The sequence below is a fragment of the Capra hircus genome, chromosome 20 (assembly GCF_001704415.2).
Source record: "Capra hircus breed San Clemente chromosome 20, ASM170441v1, whole genome shotgun sequence".
Lineage (NCBI taxonomy): Eukaryota > Metazoa > Chordata > Mammalia > Artiodactyla > Bovidae > Capra > Capra hircus.
Genome location: NC_030827.1, coordinates 5,125,224 through 5,144,359, shown reverse-complemented (window position 1 = coordinate 5,144,359; position 19,136 = coordinate 5,125,224). Strand labels below are relative to the sequence as shown.

At 46.0% G+C, this 19,136-nt stretch overlaps 1 long non-coding RNA gene across 3 annotated transcripts in view; it reads right to left on the bottom strand.

The window, feature by feature from the left end:
* The window catches only part of LOC102191373, a 63,641-nt gene continuing 59,771 nt past the window's right edge, over positions 15,267-19,136 (bottom strand). For 2 of the 3 annotated variants that reach the window (XR_001919803.1, XR_001296949.2), the window contains 2 exons: positions 16,431-16,603; positions 15,267-15,995 (listed from right to left, as the gene is read on the bottom strand). This is a non-coding gene — a long non-coding RNA (uncharacterized LOC102191373). The remainder of the gene's footprint in view (positions 15,996-16,430; positions 16,604-19,136) is intronic. The other variant, XR_001919802.1, reaches the window with a different exon arrangement.

Sequence of the window (19,136 nt, the reverse complement as noted above, 5' to 3'; positions counted from 1 at the left end):
CTGTTATTGGAGGCTGGCTGGAACTCACAAGGAAGTTTCTCCCAGGTATCAGGATTCTGATTAAAATCGTCTGCACATCTCCATTGCCAACATATAGAAGCAACCTAAGTCTCTGACAACAGATGAACAGAGAAAGAAGATGTGGTATATATCTGACTCTTTGTGACCCCCATGGACTGTAACCTACCAGGCTGCTCTGTCCATGGAATTCTCCAGGCAAGAATACTGGGGTGGGCAGCCATTCCCTTCTCCAAGGGATCTTTCTGACCCAGCAATCAAACCTAGGTTTCTTGCACTGCAGGCAGGTTTTTTTACCATCTGAGCCTCCAGGGAAGCCTATATATACATGTACATATACATATACACGCGTGCGTGCAACACACACACACACACACACACACTGGAATATTACTCGGCCATGAAAACGAATGAAATTTTTTGCCACTTGCAGAAACATGGATGGACCTGGAGGGCCTTATGCTAAGAGAAATGTCAGAAAATATATAAATAAGTCATACAGAAATCCTGTATGATATCACTTGTATGTGGAATCTAAAAGTACAACAAACTAGTGAATATAACAGAAAAAGAAGCAGACCCAGAGATACAGGGACAAACCAGTGGTTACCAGTTTGGAAGTAGGGAGAAGCCATATAGGGATGGGGGAATGGGAGGCAGAAACTACTGGCTGTAAGATCAACTCTGGGATGTATTGTACAACACAGGGAACATAACCAATATTTTGTAACAAGTGTAAATGGAAAGTAACCTTTAAAAGTTGTATTTAGAAAGAGCAACCGTATGCCTCCAGCATCCAGTGTAGGGCCTGGATGCTCCCCAAATGTTTGTTGAATGACTAACAAACAGAAACCAGAAGTATGGCATAAGCAATCATGAAAAGTGACAGACTTTGGACAGCAACTGCAGGTAAAGAGCAAAGGAGAATTTCCCCCAAGGAAGAGAGCCACAGTTGTCCTCCCTACACACTCACAGACCTCCAGTGACCGCCTGGAGTGTTGGACGGGATACCTGTCTCAGTCACACTGTCCCATGAGCTGGAATAACACACTAGTGCCTTTTTTTTTTTTTTCAGAGCAGATGTATTGATCTACAGCATGTCCTGGGATAGAATCAAGGCTGGTTCACTGAACCATTCGGATCATGGGTCATCGGGGAAATCAATGGGTAATTACAGAGAGGGTCAGCAGTGAGAAAGGCGGAGAGGGAGAGCAGTCAGTCAGGGTTGCCGGGAAAAGGCAGTCAGAAAGCAGAAGTGAGGAGGTGAAGAAAAGTCAAGCGGTGGCTGCAGGTGCTGTGAGATCCTGCGGAAACCAGCCTTGACAGAGCCGTAATCTCTTCTGCCCTCACCCCTTGCTTGCACCAACTCCTGCTCCATGCCCAGCACTGTGGATGCTTCAGTCCATTTTTATTCTTCCAGATACCTGTCTGTGCATACACACAGCCATCCCGCACACATCCGCACACACATTTACTTATATGGCGGTAAAATTCACTTAGCACCTACATCCCTGGTGAGCCTGGGCTCAGCCCTGCCCAGCATGGGGGCAGCTGAGGCAGCAGGAGAGGGTTGCTGGACAGATTCCTTTTGTCTCACTGGACCCCGCTGTTCTCACAGCCTCCAGGACCCCCACAGTGTGGTCCCCTGCCAGCCCACCTTTTCCCACCTGCAGCTCTATCTATCAGTGCTCATCTGGCTCCCTCCTTCCCGGCCTCCCTTCTCACCCTAGAACATCCCAGGCATTTCCCCAACTTGGAGATTTCCCACCAGCTTTTCCCTCTACCTGGGACACTCTCCTGCAGACCCCCTGCTCCAATGCCCCTTCCCCAGGGAGGCCTTCCCTCGGTGTTACTGCCAACAGTTACCCCTGCCTCGTTCCCGCCCCTCATCCTGCGCCAGCCTCTCCCCTTTCCGTAGCACTTAGGCACCTTCAGTAGAGGACATCGTCGGTTTAGCTGTTAGTTGACTGTTTGCAGCCTGAACCCCGTGATGCATAAGCTCCGCCAGACAGGCACCTTGGCTATTGTGATCACCAGTGCATCTCAAGAGCCTCCAACACACTCCTGAGCTAACAGGAACTTGGTGAAAAGCATGGGAATGGACACATGGACGGATGGGCTCAAGGCAAGAAGTGACGAGTTACAACGTAAAGAAGAGGATATTTGTTAATTCCCTGGTGGTCCAGTGGTTAGGACTTGGGACCTTCACAGCAGGGGGCCCAGTTTGATGCCTGCTCAGGGAACTGAGATTCTGCAAGCCAGGCAACAAGGCCAAAAAAAAAAAAAAGATGAAATTTCTGAACTCAAAAGGGAGAGGGGCTGGAGTGACTCATCTGGATATTAAAGACAGAGGTAGAAATTTGGGTCACTGAGATGGAGATAGGGGTATTTAGAGACTGATACTCCCAAGATAAACAAAACAATGATTTTCTCTGGGGATGGGATTCTGAGTGATTTGTATTTTATACTTTGGTGGTTGTGATTTAGTCACTCAGTTGTGTCTGACTCTTGTGATCCCGAGAACTGTAACCCACCAGTTTCCTCTGTCCGTGGGATTTTCCAGGCAAGGATACTGGGGTGGCTAGTCATTTCCTTCTCCAGGGGATCTTCCCAACCCAGGGATCAAACCCAGTCCCCTTCACTGAGGTGGATTCTTTACCACTGAGCCACCAGGGAAGCCCCATTTTATACTTTATATATTTTCTATTATATATATAAATATAAATACATATAGTAATAGATGATATAACTTGCATTTTTATATTTTATATATGTAACACATATGTTTATATATTTATATTTATATATGTTACACCTCCATATAAGTTTCTACCTGTCAGTGTTGGAGACTCAAGAGACATGGGTTTGATCCCTAGGTTGGGAAGATCCAAGCAGAAGATATTAAGAAGAAGTGGCAAGAACACACAGAAGAACTGTACAAAAAAGATCTTAATGACCCAAATAAACATGATGGTGTGATCACTCACCTAGGGCCAGACATCTTGGAGTGCAAAGTCAAGTGGGTCTTAGGAAGCATAACAACAAACAAAGCTAGTGGAGATGATGGAATTCCAGTTGATCTATTTTAAATCCTAAAAGATGTTGCTGTAAAAGTGCTACACTCAATATGCCAGCAAATTTGGAAAACAGTAGTGGCCACAGGACTGGAAAAGGTCAGTTTTCATTCCAATCCCAAAGAAGGGCAATGCCAAAGAATGCTCAAACTACTGCACAATTGCACTCATTTCACATGCTAGCAAAGTAATGCTCAAAGTTATCCAAGCCAGGCTTCAACAGTATGTGGATCATGAACTTCCAGATGTTCAAGCTGGATTTAGAAAAGGCAGAGGAACCAGAGTCAAATTGCCGACATCCGTTGGATCATAGAAAAAGCAAAAGAATTCCAGAAAAACATCTACTTCTGCTTCATTGACTATACTAAAGCCTTTGACTATGTGGATCACAACAAACTGTGGAAAATTCTTAGAGAGATGAGAATATCACCACCCTCTAGCTTGGCTTCAGGTCTGCTTCCCATCCCTGAATGCCTTCCCTTGGAGCACCCACGTCATACATCACTGCACACAAACCTGAGGGATGCAACTGGAGACGTCAGGTGCAAACAGGCCAGGTGGGCTCTGAGCACTCACAGAGACCAAGGGGTGAGGGAGCCTGGAGGTCATTTTCCACCAATCCCCAGAAGATTCCACGCTGGGCACAAGCTGTTTCTTCTCCGCCTTCCTCCAGGCAGCTATAGAGTAGGCCACCTCTGGAATACCCGACACCTGGGTTGTCACACAAGAAGGGAAACCAGCCCGGCTCCCTGCCAGGGAGAAGAAGCATAGCAGGCGTGATAAGGGACTAAGGCATGAGGTCTTTCCTCCCCACTCTGAGCCCTGGACTCAAGGCCAGCCTGCACAATGCACTCTGATCCCTGCCCTCTTCCCCTTCCCCTTTGTCTGCCCTCACTGCCTCCGGAGGTGCGGCAGTCACCAGCACCATGGGCCAGTGCCCTAGGGTGCTAATAGGCAGCTCTCCAGACCCATCTTGGATGGGCCCCACCATGCCATGAGCCAGGACCGCACACGGGGCCCTCGACTTCCTTCTACTCCTAGGGACGTGGGCAGCCAGGGCTGAATTCTTATTTCTTTTGCTGCCGCTAGATAAGCTTGGAATCTTGAAGATGGTGACTCTACTGTGCCTCTCCAGGCCTTGTGGACAAAATGACCATAAGGAGTGTGTAGACCTTCTCCCATCATCGAGTGGGCACTGCTGCTTTTGTCTTATCAGGAGTCACTCCGGCTCCTTCCAGTAAGATGCCCCCAAGGCCACGTCACTCTGAAGGCTCCTCTGATGAGCAGGCAGCATGACAAAATAAACGCACAGAACCTGGGCCACAGTGACTGGCTGGGGGGCAGACCCACCACCACAGACTAGCCAGGGAGACCTGACGGTGGCCTCGGGGGGAGGGAGATGCTTTCTTTCTGTTAGCTGTCAGGCTGGGAGCACATAAGCCTTTGGCCAGGAATCACCATGGCGAAGGTCTGGTCAAGAGTAAAGTCGATGCATCCTCTGCTCTGTTGCCGTCAGGGTTCTGCTATTGCTGTTGTTTTCTTCTAATTTCCTGTTTAAGCCAATTTGAATAGAGTTTTCCATCACTTGCAACTGAAAGCATAATAACCAATAACAATCCTGATGGATAAAATACAAGGGAGGAAACTGCCTCTCGTTCCACATGGCTTTGCTCAGGGCCCTTAACATCTAAAACAAAGGCAGTGGAGAAGAGATGGACAGATCTGGGCTCTGGGCAGAACACATCAAATTTACTTTGCCTTCAGCTTCCTTTCCACAGAAATCTCTTTCAAAGCTCAGTTTAAACCTCCAGGACACCAACTCTTTTCTCCCCAGTCCTTGAGGATACCTCCTGCTTCAAATTCCTGCAACATTTACCTGTCTGTGCCATTTACTGGTTCTCACACCACCTTGACATTTTCAGGTCACAGGTCATGCATATGTGCTGCGTTTCCCCCTATTACCATACCCCAGGCACTGTGCTAGGAAACCCATTATATGCAGATTCCTATAGGTCCACCTGTGATGCAGGAGACCTGGGTTCAATCCCTGGGCTGGGAAGATCCCCTGAAGAAGGGAACGGCAACCCACTCCAGTATTCTTGCCTGGGAAATTCCACGGACAGAGGAGCCTGGTGGGCTACAGTCCATGGGGTCACAAAGAGTTGGACGTGACTGAGAAAGACTAACACATAGACACTCAGAGCCACCCTGCAAGTTATTATCTCTTTATCTCCATTTGAAAGAGGAGAAAAGGGAACTTGAAGAAAATACGTCACTTGCCAGAACTCACCCAGGGGGACAAGACAGGGGGATTCTTTGAGATGAGAAACTTCTGGGTCATACTACACTGCTCTGCAGATACATACCCTCAGCCCAGTGTTGTGTATCGCATATCAATTCCTCCCAAACATCAGCTGATGGATTCAACTATTATGAGAAGATTTGGGGAAGCAATAGGTCAGGCAAGAGGAAAGACCAGTGGCACATGGGGCTGCCTCTCTGGGCAGCCCAGGTCCACAAGTAGAGGAGAAAGTCCCCGCAGAGGCTCCCCGTACCCGCACCTATCCGCTGGGACCAGCTCCATCCACCGCATGGAAGCCCATTCACTGCCTGGCCAGGAGGTGCAGCAGCCTTCCCAGGGAATCCCAGCCAGCTCTTGGGAGCTGTGATGGCAGCTGGCTAACGGACAAGCAGTTCTACCCTGGAACAGAAGAAATTCAGTTCCCATCAAGAGCATGAGCCCCTAAGCCTAACCCCAACAATCAATCTGGGGCCCAAAAAGCCCACTCCCTGCTACCCTAACCCTGAGCTGGACCCAGGCATAAATTCTGTTACCAAGCAATGAAACAAACCAAAGTGTTTTTCCCCAGAGAGAAAAAAAATAGGAGACTAGTTTGATCCTGAGTTTAGGGACAAAAATCAGACATCAAAATGTTCTGTGAATGAAACCAATATTCATTCAGTCCAAATTCTTGACTCAGGCAGGAGCTTTTCACCTCCCTGTGTGATTCTGTGGAGTGTATAATTGTGTTCTTGGGAACTTGGTGTGAAGCATAGAGGCTGGCTTTTTTTAACTGTGGTTTTTAAAACTGTTATCTTATTTTAACCTTCTAAAAACAAGAATCAGAAATTTTCAGAGCATTCAGTTCCCTCTATTGAATGGACTGATAAAAGTTCAAGATGGATCCATTATAACAGCATAACCTAAAAGCCTCATGGAAGACGATGGAGTCTTGAGCCCTGGGTCCAATGGCCCAGGTGACTTCAGGCATGGGACTCTTGAAGCTGTGGTTCCCAGGAGTCAAGAGCAGTGAGGGGCCCCTTGGGTGAGCCCCCTTTAAGAAGGCCTGACCCCACAAAAGTATCTGACTCCAGATTGCATGCCCCAGAGAAGACAGCACTAGACTGCCCCATTCTATTTCCACCCCAGACTCTGTCCTTGCTGTTCACAGGGCCCCAAGCAGGAACCAGGAGTCTGAGAGCCCCCCAGCCATAAATACATGCAGACCACACCAGTCCTGGAGCCTAAAGAAAGAGAATGCCACGCAGAGGATGGGGGGCTGATGCCACTACCAGCAGCTCAACGCACGGTCACAGCATAAACAAGTGAAAATGGTCATCCCATGGACTGAAGAGCAACTACTTCTGTTTTATAAAGACCAAGGGCATCCAAATGGCTAACGGTAGTTACTCTGGGGTACAGGAATCAAGAGCAGGAGACAGAACTCTTTACACTCATATCCATCATTTGGGGCCTTCATAAGGAGCACGCATGCATTGCGATTATAGTGTTTAAAATAAAGGCTAAAAACTAAGTATATGATAAAGGCAGAAACCACAGAGGGAAAGATTGATGGGCTTAACTGCACAAAACTAAAGAACATATTTGTAAAAAAAAAATTACTTTAAATTATGTTGGGGGAGAAAATATTTACAATATTAATAACAGCAAATATTTACTATCCTAACATATAAAAAGCACTTGGAGAAAAAACAAACTTTAAAAAAAATTAGCAAAAGACACAAAGAAGCAATTCACAAAAGAAGAAATACAAGTGGCTAATAAACATAAAATCTGCACTACTACTAATAATTGAGAACACACAATGAAAAGTCAGTTAACATTTTTTTCCTATCAAACTAGCAAATATGTGTCAAAAAATGTTATAATACTTACTGATAAGAGGACAGACAGGTAAAGAACCTCATACGCCGTTCATAGGAGGGTAAACTGGTAAAACCTTTTAGGAAAGCAACGTTGCAAAGCCTATTAATAATTTTTAAAATATGCATAAACTTTCATATGGCTAATCTGCTTCTAAAGCATTTATCACTAAGGAAAATCATCATGGCCAAAGATACATGTATTTGGATATCCAGTGAAGCACTGTTTATAAAAGCAAAAAGTTGGAAATAGCCTCACTGTCCAAACAATGAAGAATTGGTTTAATATATTATGGCATTATACAGAGGGAATAACTATGCAAATATTAAAATGATGATAGAGAAAAATATGAAACAACATGAAAATGTTCTGATATATGAAGTGAAAAACACTGGATACAAAGGGTTTGTACAATATGAACCCTCATTTATAAATAAATAGAGCTATATATCCACACTGAATGTTTAAATATCTGATCATAGGCTATTTTAATTTTCTCCTTTCTGCATTTTTTGGAATTAAAAATCTGTATCTGTTAAATAAAAAATACCCAATGCCGACACACATCCAAGAATCATTTTTAAGTAATCAATTAGGAAACAAACATCTTTAACTCAACAAGTTAAGAACCAAAGACATATCAAATAAGATAAAGTAGTATCAATTGTTCCAAATAACCCCTCCAATTAATCTTCTAGGCCTTTTTTTAAGACCACAGAATCTGAGTTCATAGATGAAGTCATCGCATTGCAAAACTTGCTGGACCAGGACAACATTCTAGAGTCATAACCTACTCTCACCCACAGAAAAGAAGACAAGGAGCTTGCTTCCTTGTTTTCTTAGAAGAAAACAATTGTATCTTGAAAACTCAAGATGGAAAGGCTGAAGCCAGATTTCACAGGATTCTAGGACCCAGATGCTTTTGTTTTCCCATAGCATTGCTTCATGCCAGCGTGAAATTCAGAGTTTCAGAGAAAGGAAGAGGTATCCTTGAAGAGAGAATGCTATTCGCGAGCTGCGAAATACTGATGTGCAATGCTAGGAAAACAGATCAAATAGCAACTGGGGAGACTTGTCTGTGGTGTTCTGCCTGGCTTTTCTGAGGCTGGAACACACACACACACACTCACACACACTCACACACACATTCACTCACACACACTCACACACACTCTCACACACACTCACACACACACTCACACACACACACACACACACACACACCTGGCACAGAGGAGTTGCTCAGTAAATACTGATTGGATAATGTTGGAGGCGAATTTCACTAGTCTCTTAACTTCTATTTGACCACACATCCTTAGCCAGAAATATCTTCCCTCTCAGTGAGGGCCAGCACAAGACACTTAGGCCACAGAGCTATGACTTTCAGGACAACACAGCAGCTCAGCTAAGGGGAAAGTTAGACATATGAGAAAGTATAAACAGGATGCTAATGGATTAATCCACTAACATTACTTCCCAACTGTCTCTCAGGAGATCCTCCTAAACAGGGGCTAACTTCCAGAAATTACAATTGACAAATCCATGAATACTCCTTGCAGATGCATCCATGTGCTGGAAAGATCTCCTTGGTTCATTCAAGTCTTTGGGGCAAGTCAGGAAGGCACTGTTTTCATTTATATATTAATTTTTATTGTAATCTAATGAAGACTGTCCACATTCCAGAACGGCAACCTCCCCTATTATTGTGTCATTGATCTTTCTCCGAATTCAGATAACAGCTCCTTTTGATCTCTGACCTGACATGTAGAAAGAATTTCACGTCTAACGTATCAATTTTTTATGAATAATGGGACTGTAAAAGAAATTTAAGCCACCCTGGGGATTTTCTTGCACTGTTTGTGCATTTCCTCCCAAGCAAACCACAGACTGTTCAGGTGGCTGATGAACACAGTACCTCACCTCACTTGGAAATGACCTGCAGCAGGACCTCTCTTAACCATAATTCTTGGAGAAGAAGGTATTTTGTTTTCTTTTTAGAGTTCTGCTTGGCAGGAAGTTAAAGAGAAAACTTCCCAAGGGAAAATTTTTGTATATAAGGTGGGTTTCAGAAGGCCTTTGGAGGATGAAAGTTCCTCCAACATGAAGATGTTACGACACTATTGCTAGTGAATGTCTGCAGAATGGGATCATGCTAGCATATTAAAGGTCTCGGTCCTGAGCAGCGGTATTAAGGAACAGTACAGAGAAAGACCTACGATCAGAGCCAAGGGAGGACATTCAAAATCAAAAAGTCAAAACTTCACCACATCCCTCTGTCCCAAACTGTGATGCCCATATTTAGTGATCAGACTTGTTTTGGTAAGCAACAATCATTGATTGTAAACTGTTTAGAAACCATTTTACTAAAAGAATAGAGTTTGCTGTATACATGTTCTTTGTCCAACCCATGATGCTTGCCATTTTCGGCTGGAAATCTGGTTTATGCTATTTATACAGAGATTTATGTAACTTTTAGATGACTTTTGTATATATTTGTGTGTGTCTGTTCCCTCTTGTTTTGCATATGGCCAGCACTGAATATATGTTTGCTGTAGAAAGAGATAAATGAATGGCTGCCTTCAGAAAGCAAACATTTCCAAACATTTGGCCACAAAACTGGGGGAATTGCTGATGATCTGATAGGCTATGAACCTGATCCACTCTCATACAACCTGAAGGATCCCATCTGGAAACCTCCCCTCGAGAAGACCAAAAAGTACATAAACAAAGCAGAAAAAAGAAATGGACCTACTGGTGAGTTTCAGAAATTAGGAATAATGTTCACTTTCTTCCAGCTCATATCCAAAAGGGTCCTTGGACCTCTCTCCAAACCCCACCCTGCGCTTGGTGGAGGGCCCGAGTGAAAGGGTCAGCCCTTCACCAGCACATCAAATAGAGGACCATGATGGTGGTTGAGGGCCAGGCCACAGAATAACCACTGACTTTTCTTAGCCCAATTCTCATCACATCTCAGGGATGACACTCCAGAAGCACAGAGGGCCAGTGGAAGGACATGTGGCAGTCCACATCTCCAGGGCGAGCTGGATTCCCTGTGGTGATAGGCAGGCTCATCACTGGACAGACACAAAGTCATTTTAGGTGGAGCTTCACTGCACACTTACTGTTAAAGCAATTACAAACTTCTTTCTATTATTAACTTATATTCTCTAGGAAAATTATAGCCAGTCCAGGAAACACTGCTTCAGAAGAGCACCGTCGAAGGTGACACTCCACAAGCGTCTCTAAAAGGGTGTGTTGGAGGCCAAGGTGCAGTTGGGAACAGAACTATACAGCCCCAGCTTTGGGCTTTGGGATCTTTAGTTCTGTCAGTCCTCCCCCTCCTCCAGACCCCCAAGATCCTACGGACAACATGGAGCTAAGCTGGTACAGAGGTTTAGGAAAGACTACAAACCATAGCGGTTTAAGTGGAGCAGCGCATGAAAGGTTCCAAGAGGGACTGTGGTTTACAAAAACAGCCCGTTTATCTAGGTTTCACCTTTCTTTCACATCCTGCATATTATCATCATGGACAGAGGAGCCTGGTGGGCTATATAGTCCATGGGGTGGCAGAAGAGTCAGACACAACTTAGCGACTCAACAACAAAACAACATTATTATCCCACTGGACACAACTTGCAAGCGACAGCGCCACATTTTCTAAATTCTATTTACTTTGGGGTAAAATCTGACCATAAGAAAGCTGACAGTGTGGGCCAGAGTGTTTGGGGTTCTTGGATAATCATTTTTACAGGACGGGCCTTGCTTACATGGCAACTGCCTCAATGGAGAGGTTTTTTTTTTTTTTTCCCCTTAATCTTTATTGCAGATGAAGTTATTTCCATAATTAAGGATGACTGCTTTACAGAACTTTGTTGTTTTCTGCCAAATATCAACATGAACTCACTGCTCCCTTTACAGCAGCGCTGGGGTAAGGAAGTCTTCAACCATCACACCATGCTTCCTCCATGAAAACCTAGGGTTGAAACCAGCCTAACCTCAGCTACAGTAAGTACCGTGCTTCTGCTAAGCAAGCTGACGTGAGATACTGATGGACAGCATGAGTCGTCTTGTGGCCCTTATTTCCCTCTTTGCTTTGGCCGCCACAAAGCCCAGAGCGAAACCCGTCGTCCACCTTCAGAAACTGTGCAGAACTTCAAAGCTCAAATGTCTTTGCCAAGTCTATCTCAGACGTGTTCTGATTGTCTCACCCTTGTTCCTGTTCACCCCGGCATCCTTATTTACATAGGTTGTCCCACCATTTTCTATGTGTTTGCTACAAGGTGTCCTAGATACAGAAGGGGTGGATTCAAACATGTTTTGACCCTCCTTTCACTCCATTAGTCTGAGCAGGGAAGAGCATCTGGGCCACAGGATGGGAAAGGGCTGCCTGCACATAGGAAAACAAACATCCTGTTTGTTCCATGGAGAAACATTTTGCATTTTTACATGGTTTACTTTTTATACTTTTGGTAGATTGTGGTTTTCTGAAATTATTTGTTTGGGTGTAAATCACTGAAAGTGCTGTTTGTACACTGCTTGTCTATTTTAGCTTTAAAAAAATATTCTTGAGTACTTTGAGCCTGGATCTACATGTAGCCTATCTGCCCTCCAAATAAAAATAGTGAGGCTACCTCTCTGAAGATCTCAGAAGCCAATCCGGCCCCTCTTCCCTACTTTCTGACATAAATGAAAGGTGACGCACAGGCTGAGACCAGCATCCCCTGGCCTTGCATTCTCACCAGAACCTCCTCCCAGCACCTGCAGCAGTTTTACTATTTAGGTACTACCCCATATAAGGGGTAAAGGAATATACTCTAATCTTTTAAGGTATCAATAGGCTAGTATTGGGACTTCCCTGGCAGTCCAGTGGTTCAGACTTTGTGTTTCCACTGCAGGGGCACAAGTTTGATCCTTGGTCAGGGAACTAAGATCCTGCATGCTGTGCAGCACGACCAAAAAAAAAACAGAGAGAGTATTTCCCTACAGAGACTGTGTTTGGTTTCTTCCATGAGTAAAGGTGAGTACAGTTATCTCCAATAGCCAAGAAGAAAAGCCAGACTTGGACAGTTCAGGAGCTTGAGTTTGCATTTCATCTTTCTGTCAATCCCGCAGTAAGTGATGAGGAAGTTGGAAAGGATGAGAAACTAAAAACTTAGCTCAGAAGTCAGGGAGCTCGAGTAGAAGGCAGCAGGAAACTTAACTCATGGACTGTCTCTTCGATGTCCCTGCCCCCTTTCTTCAGCTCCCTTCTTTCATTCTAAAACTCCCCTTTCTATTCCATTTTCCCCTCCCCAGAAATCTGCCGAGAGGCCTCTACTCTTCATCTCTGGCTCCAGACCTTCCTAATACTTCTTTCTCTCTCAGCCACAGTCCCTGTCCTTTCTTTCCACTCTGCTTCAAGGTCAAGGGCTTGGTGGGAGAGAAGAGTGTGATAGGTTAAGTCTACTACAATAACTCATTTTCTTTTTTACCTAATATTACTTTATTTTAAATTTTACTGGAGTTTTAGTTGATTTCCAATGCTGGGTTAGTTTCAGATGTACAGCAAAATGATTCAGTTATACATATACATACATAAATCCATTCCTATCACAGAAAAAAACAATCAAAAATGGGCAGAAGATCTAAAGGAACATTTCTCCAAAGAACACATACAGTATCCTTTTCTTAACGTATGTCTTCTCTCTGAAAGATTTGCATTTTTAAAAGAGACCATGGCAGCCACACCTTGACGGTAAAAAAACCTGCCTGCAATGCATGAGACTCAGGTTCTATCCCTAGGTTGGGAAGATCCCCTGGAGAAGGGAACGGCAACCCACTCCAGTAATTTTGCCTAGAGAATTCCGCGGACAGAGGAGCCTGGTGGGCTGCAGTCCTTGGGATTGCAAAGAGTCAAGCAGGCACGACTGAGCAACTAACAATTTCACTTCTCTTTCAACCAGGAAATTGAGGAAATATTGCAGCTGCAGCAGGCTTCCAGGATCCCTGACTCCCCATGCCCTGGGAAAGCCTGAAGCCCCACACTGCCATGTGAAAAAAGAGGAGGCCCACCCCCGCGTCCTCCACCAGGGCCCAGTCACCTTTGATGACTGGACTGTGACTAAGGAGAGAGCCATCACTGATGGAGAAGAGCCTGGGAAGGGTCTGCAGGTCAGAACTGCAGGGGTCGCAGCCCAGAGGGGCTGCCCTCAGGGCCCACCTGAGCCACACTGCACCAGACCCAACGGTTCATCTTTCCCCGGGAACCCAGACCTGCCTCCAACAGGCGGCCCATCAAAAGGCCCGGCCTGCATCAGATCCCTGGGGCTCAAGCTCTCCGAGCCTCCTGGTTTCCTTGCCGGGTGAGTTTCTAGTCGGCAGCCTCGGCGCTGGACTCCAAACTGCCCCACCCCCTAGTGGAGAGAGCCAGCCGCGCGCCTCCCGCGGCCGCCGCCCGCCGCCCGGACCCAGCGGCCTCCAGCAGCTGGCTTCAGCGAGCCGGCGTGGAAAGGAGCGGGGGCCCACGGGGCACTGGGGCTCCTCCCCGCGCCTCCCCCAGGGTCTCTGACGGCCTGCACTCAGAGTTTTCTGGCCTACTCCATCCACGCCAAGTCTCAGATTGAGAAGTCAAGCACGTGAGTAAAAATGGAAAGTGTGTCTGTAAACTCACACTCTCAGCGGGAATACAAGGAGTCATGGAATCAGACCCTGGGCGGCTTATTCTTCCCTCATCAGCCAGCTGTTTGGCCCAGCCTGGAGAGCGCAGGTCCCACAAACCCCACAGGCCCGACTGGAGGTAAACCCGCCCCCAACCCTCAGGGGCCCCCCATCACTCTGCCCTGTGGCCCCCACCGTTCTGAGGCTCCGAGGAGGCAAATCACACTCCTGGCCGAGTCAGCTTGACATCCCATCTTTGCAGCTTACGGGGAGGATCTCTGTGTGTGGTGTAGGGGGCTGCTTTTAGTTTGTTTGTTGATTTCCTATACACTGACCAAAATATAAGAAAATTCCACTCAGAATTCCTTAGCTGGATGAACATTTGTGCTCTGTGACTCACTCTGATACAAAGGTTCAAGGAAAGGTGACTGGGGCTAGGACAAGATGCAGCCTGTCCCACACAGAGCAGAGGCACAAAAGAACATTCCAGGCATTCACCAGGACCACCTGCTCCTTTGACATGACACATTGGTCTGGGACAGAAAGGTAGGTAAGCCCCCAGACCTGGCCCCAACAGAAGTTCCCCTGGTCTAGTGAGGGAGACAAGTGAAAGGAAAAAAGGAAAAAGGATTGCATTTATGACTTTCCCTAGTCCAGGCGTGAACCACATGGTGGGGAAGTTCAGAGTGGGTGGCATCTTGTGCAGTCTTGAAGAAGGAGCAGAAGAAATCTCCTTGGGTGTTTTTTTCAGAGGGACTCTCGTCCTTCCATAAATATCCCTAAAAGACTCAGTGCTCTAAGGCAGGCCAAGAGGAAGCCTTTGGTTCCAGGGATCCCTAGAGGCTGGCCACTGGCTCATGAGCCCCCTTCCTGAGCCCACTTCCCCTAGATCAGGGAGAGTGATGAGGCAAGCAAAGGAGCCCCTGGCAAGGAGGAAGACTGCCCCAGGGCAATAAGTCCAGACCCCAGATGTTTGGGAGAGTCTCTAAAACGTTTTTATTGGAGTGTAATTTGGGGTATAATCGCTTTACAATGTTGCATTAGTTTCTGTTGTAAATGAAGTGAATCAGCTATACGTATACATATATCTTCTCCCTCTTGCATCTCCCTCCCCTCCAGAACATTTTAAAATTAGTGCTATCATTTAAAAGTTGGACTATTTCGTATAAAAATTATCTTGAATTTTTCTCTTCTCTGAAAAAAAAACGTGAAGGTATGGTGATATTTAAAAAAAATATTAGTCACCCAGTCGTGTCCAACTCTTTGTAACCCACCAGGCTGCTCTGTCCGTGGAATTCTCCAGGCAAGAATACTGGAGTGGGTAGCCATTCCCTGCTCCAGGAGATTTTCCCTACCCAGGGATCAAACCCATTTCTCTTGCATAGCAGGCAGATTCTTTACCATCTGAGCCACCAGGGAAGCCCAAAATAGTGGTACCATACTCTAGCCTGGTAGCTCTAGGCTGGAGCTAAGTAGGAGCTGCCCCCATCAAAGGGCACATGTACCAGTTAGCCTTCGCTCCATAAGAAACCACCCCAAAGCTTAGTGGCTTAAAGCAATCATTTATTAGCTACCGTTCTGGATGTCAGCAATTTGGCCTGGGCCCAGCTGGTGTTTCTTCAGCTGGTCTCCCCTAGACTTGTATCCATGGCTGCAACCAGAGGCTGACAGATGTCCGACTGTCTTCCACATGGCCTGCAGGGCTCGTGGGGGACCCAGAAGATAGCAAAACAGGACGCTTGCATCTCCGTGAGTAGACGTTCCAGGACACAGTACAGGATATCTCCAGATGATGCCAGAAGGTGACTGGGGAGGGCTTGGTGCACGAGGGGGACGAGGGCAAGTTCTACCAGAACTGATGGGCAGCGCCTGTTACAATGAAAATGGTTGCTCTTCCCCCACTTTCATGACAGTTGTTCAGCTTTGGTTCCCAAGGGCACAAAAGTATGTCTGAAGTTAATAAATGTCTTAAGATGAGATGAAAACTCATATGCTAAAATCCGCATTGCCCTGAAATGCACATCACCCCCGTGCCGTATTCTTGACAAAAATGAATGAATCTGATCAAGGCTTTACACTTCAGTTCTGGACTACAGGAACTGCTGGGGAGACAGGAACAGGTAAAGCCACGCCGTGAAGAAACACTCAGACGCTCAGGATGTGGGACAATTTGTACAACTCAGTTGGCCTATCTTGTCATGGTTATTGAAACAGAAGGGAAGCAGTAGCTGTTCTAGAATGAAACTAAGGAGATATATCAAGCAAATGCGATGCAGGAACACTGACTGCATTCTAATCCCTAAAGAATTAAAATCCCATCCATAAAACACATTTGGGGGAATAACAGGGATTGGATGTTAAATTATATTATTACTATTAAATGATTGCATATTAATGATAATAATAATGGTGTTTCTTAGGCATGACAATGATAGTGTATACATGCAGGAGAAACTTCTTAATTTAGGAGATGAATGATAGAATATTTAAGGTTTGTACCAGTAATTAAAAATATTGTCTCTTGGCTCCAAACTCACCCTCTTGGCCTTGTGACGCTGGGTTTCGGACACTGCAAACCACATGAAAGGAACTGCCAAAAGAAGATGCTAGAAGAGAGAGCCTGCAAGGCTGGAGGAGGAAGGGACTTGCTTCTTCCCATCTGCTTCCCATTCCGGTACTGTCCCCTTCATCTCAGTACAGGACTTCCTTCCTACAGCAGCCACGAAATCCAGCCCCATAGAGACACCAGCACCTTTTAACCAGCCCCCTCTCAGAGGTCTGGGTCCCAGGGCCATAACTCGAGTGATCTTGACTTCAGACAGGAGAGTCTCAGCAACAGGGAGCCCTCTTGTAGAAATCTGGTTTAATAACCCTCACCTTTGTCCCTTATGCCACCAGCCCAAAGGACAGTAGCTGCTTCCTGAAATTGCCTCCTCCATCATTTCCAGGAGTCCTCATGTTATTTTTCTGGTTACCTAGTTAATAACATATTTAGTATGGGCTTCCCAGGTGGCGCTAGTCGTAAAGAACCTGCCTGCCAATGCAGGAGACATAAGAGACCTGGGTTCAATCCCTGGGTGGGGAAGATCCCCTGGAGGAGGAAATGGCAACCCACTCCAGTACTCTTGCCTAGAGAGTCCCATGGACAGAGGAGTCTACAGTCCACAGGGTCGCAAAGAGTCGGACACAACTGACGCGACTTAGCACACACGGCACAGTTAAGTCATTATAGTAAATTCTCTCCACTCAAATAGCAGGTGTGGTTTCTGTTTCCTGACTAGGTGAAGTGCAATGATGTTTGCTACTTGCTTTAAAAAGACTCAGTCTAAAGGGGAAAATATGTAGATATATCTGTAGATACTATATACACACACAGAATATTGAGACAAAGCAAAGAGACAAAAGTGTTGAATCTAGGTGGTAAGTACAGGAGTGTTCATTGTATTTGAGCTTCCTTCACTTTTCTGTGACTATAAAATTGGTCATGCTAAGGACTTCCCTGACAGTCCTGTGGTTAGGACTCCATGCATTCACTGCAGAGTGCCTGAGTTCAGTTCTTAATTGGAGAACTAAGATCCCGCAAGCCATGCAGCATAGTAAAAACAAGAGAGAGAGAAAGTAAGGATAATAATACCTAACTCATGATACTGTTATAAGTCAGTTGAGATACTCATTAGAAAAAAAATTACTTTTCTACTTTCCCAAGTACATGTGCAGCCCCCAAAGCCATGCATCCCAAGAAGTCTGGGTCCTGCTGGTTCGGCTTCTCCCCTCGAGCAGAGAAAGCATGCGGATATGTGAGCCTTAGCCCAGCACCGGCCAACAGTGGCTGCACCTGCAGTCATCCAAGGCCCTGACTTGACAGAGAATCTGGGCCTCGGGGGATTTCACAGGTCATGTCAGATGATTACAGCAGGAAAAAAAAAATCGGTGCCTTTAAGTCGAAGACAAAGAGGACATTTCAGAAACTTTTCTAAGAAATCACATCAACAATTATGATCGTCCCCATCAGTTCCAAACCTTTGACCTGAACCCCTCATGTTCCAGATGAAGCCCCTTCTTCTTTCTCTTTCCTCCCAGAAAATCCCCTTTTACTGTGAAAGAAGGCCTCTCCTATACCTTATTAAATGACCCTGCACCCATCTCTTGGCAGAATGTCATCCAAACCCTGTAACCATCTTCCTTGTTCTTTCTTTTTTCAAAATTTCTTTGGGTCCAGTCTCACTGAGATACAGCTGACTTCTAACATCGCATTAGTTTAAGGTATACAACATATTGATCTGATCATTTGATATATGTATACAATACAAAATGATTCCTGCCGTAAGACATTGCTATTTCTTTTTATTTGCTTATTTTCGTCTGTGCTGGGTCTTCACTGTTGCACAGTCTTTCTCTAGCTGTGGCAAACGGAGGTTGCTCTTCATTGTCGTGTGGGATTTCTCACTGCAGTAGTTTCTCTTGTGGAGCATGGGCGCTAGGGCGCTCGGGCTTCAGTAGTTGCGGTTCCCGGGCTCGAGAGCATAGGCGCAATAGTTGCAAGCTGCTCCTGGCACGTGGGATCCTCCCGGCCAGGGATCAGACCTGAGTCTCCCGCCCTGGCAGGTGGATGCCTCACCACTGAGCCACCAGGGAAGCCCAGACATCATTATTTCTTAAACACCATTTTGCTTTCCTCCAAGCCTCTGACCACTGAGCCACAGTGAAAAGCTGGCCTCCCTTTTGGTCCTGATCACTATACCCCATGTTGCACTGGGTTTCTATCTGTTGTTTCCAGACAGAGGTTTGTTTGCTTAATACCTTTGACCCATCAGTCTGCATCCCAGTGCAGGTCACTTCCCTATACTCTTTCCTTTGTTGGCTGCACCCTCTGTGGATCCAGGTTTTGGTGAGCACAAGCTAGTTTTACTTCCTTAAGAAAAACACTGGCTACCTCAGCACCAGTTAAATTTCACTCAGACAAGGAGGGTGTGTGTGAATTCTAAGACGGTCTTAAAATAGAAGGCCAGGGAGTCACCTGCCAGTCTCTGGAGGCTCTTTGCAAAGCCTGTCATAGAGATGACTGTGAAAGAGGCAGCGCTGGGATTAAAGAGCGGGCCCCACCCCCAGGAAAGCTGGGTCTCCAAAGTCTATGACCATTCGGCCTGCGCTGCTCTGTGATTTGCTCTGCTGTTTCCTATGCCTGAAACAGACTCCCTGTCTTCCCTGCCTACTCAAAGTCTTCCTATCCAGTGAGGTCTGGC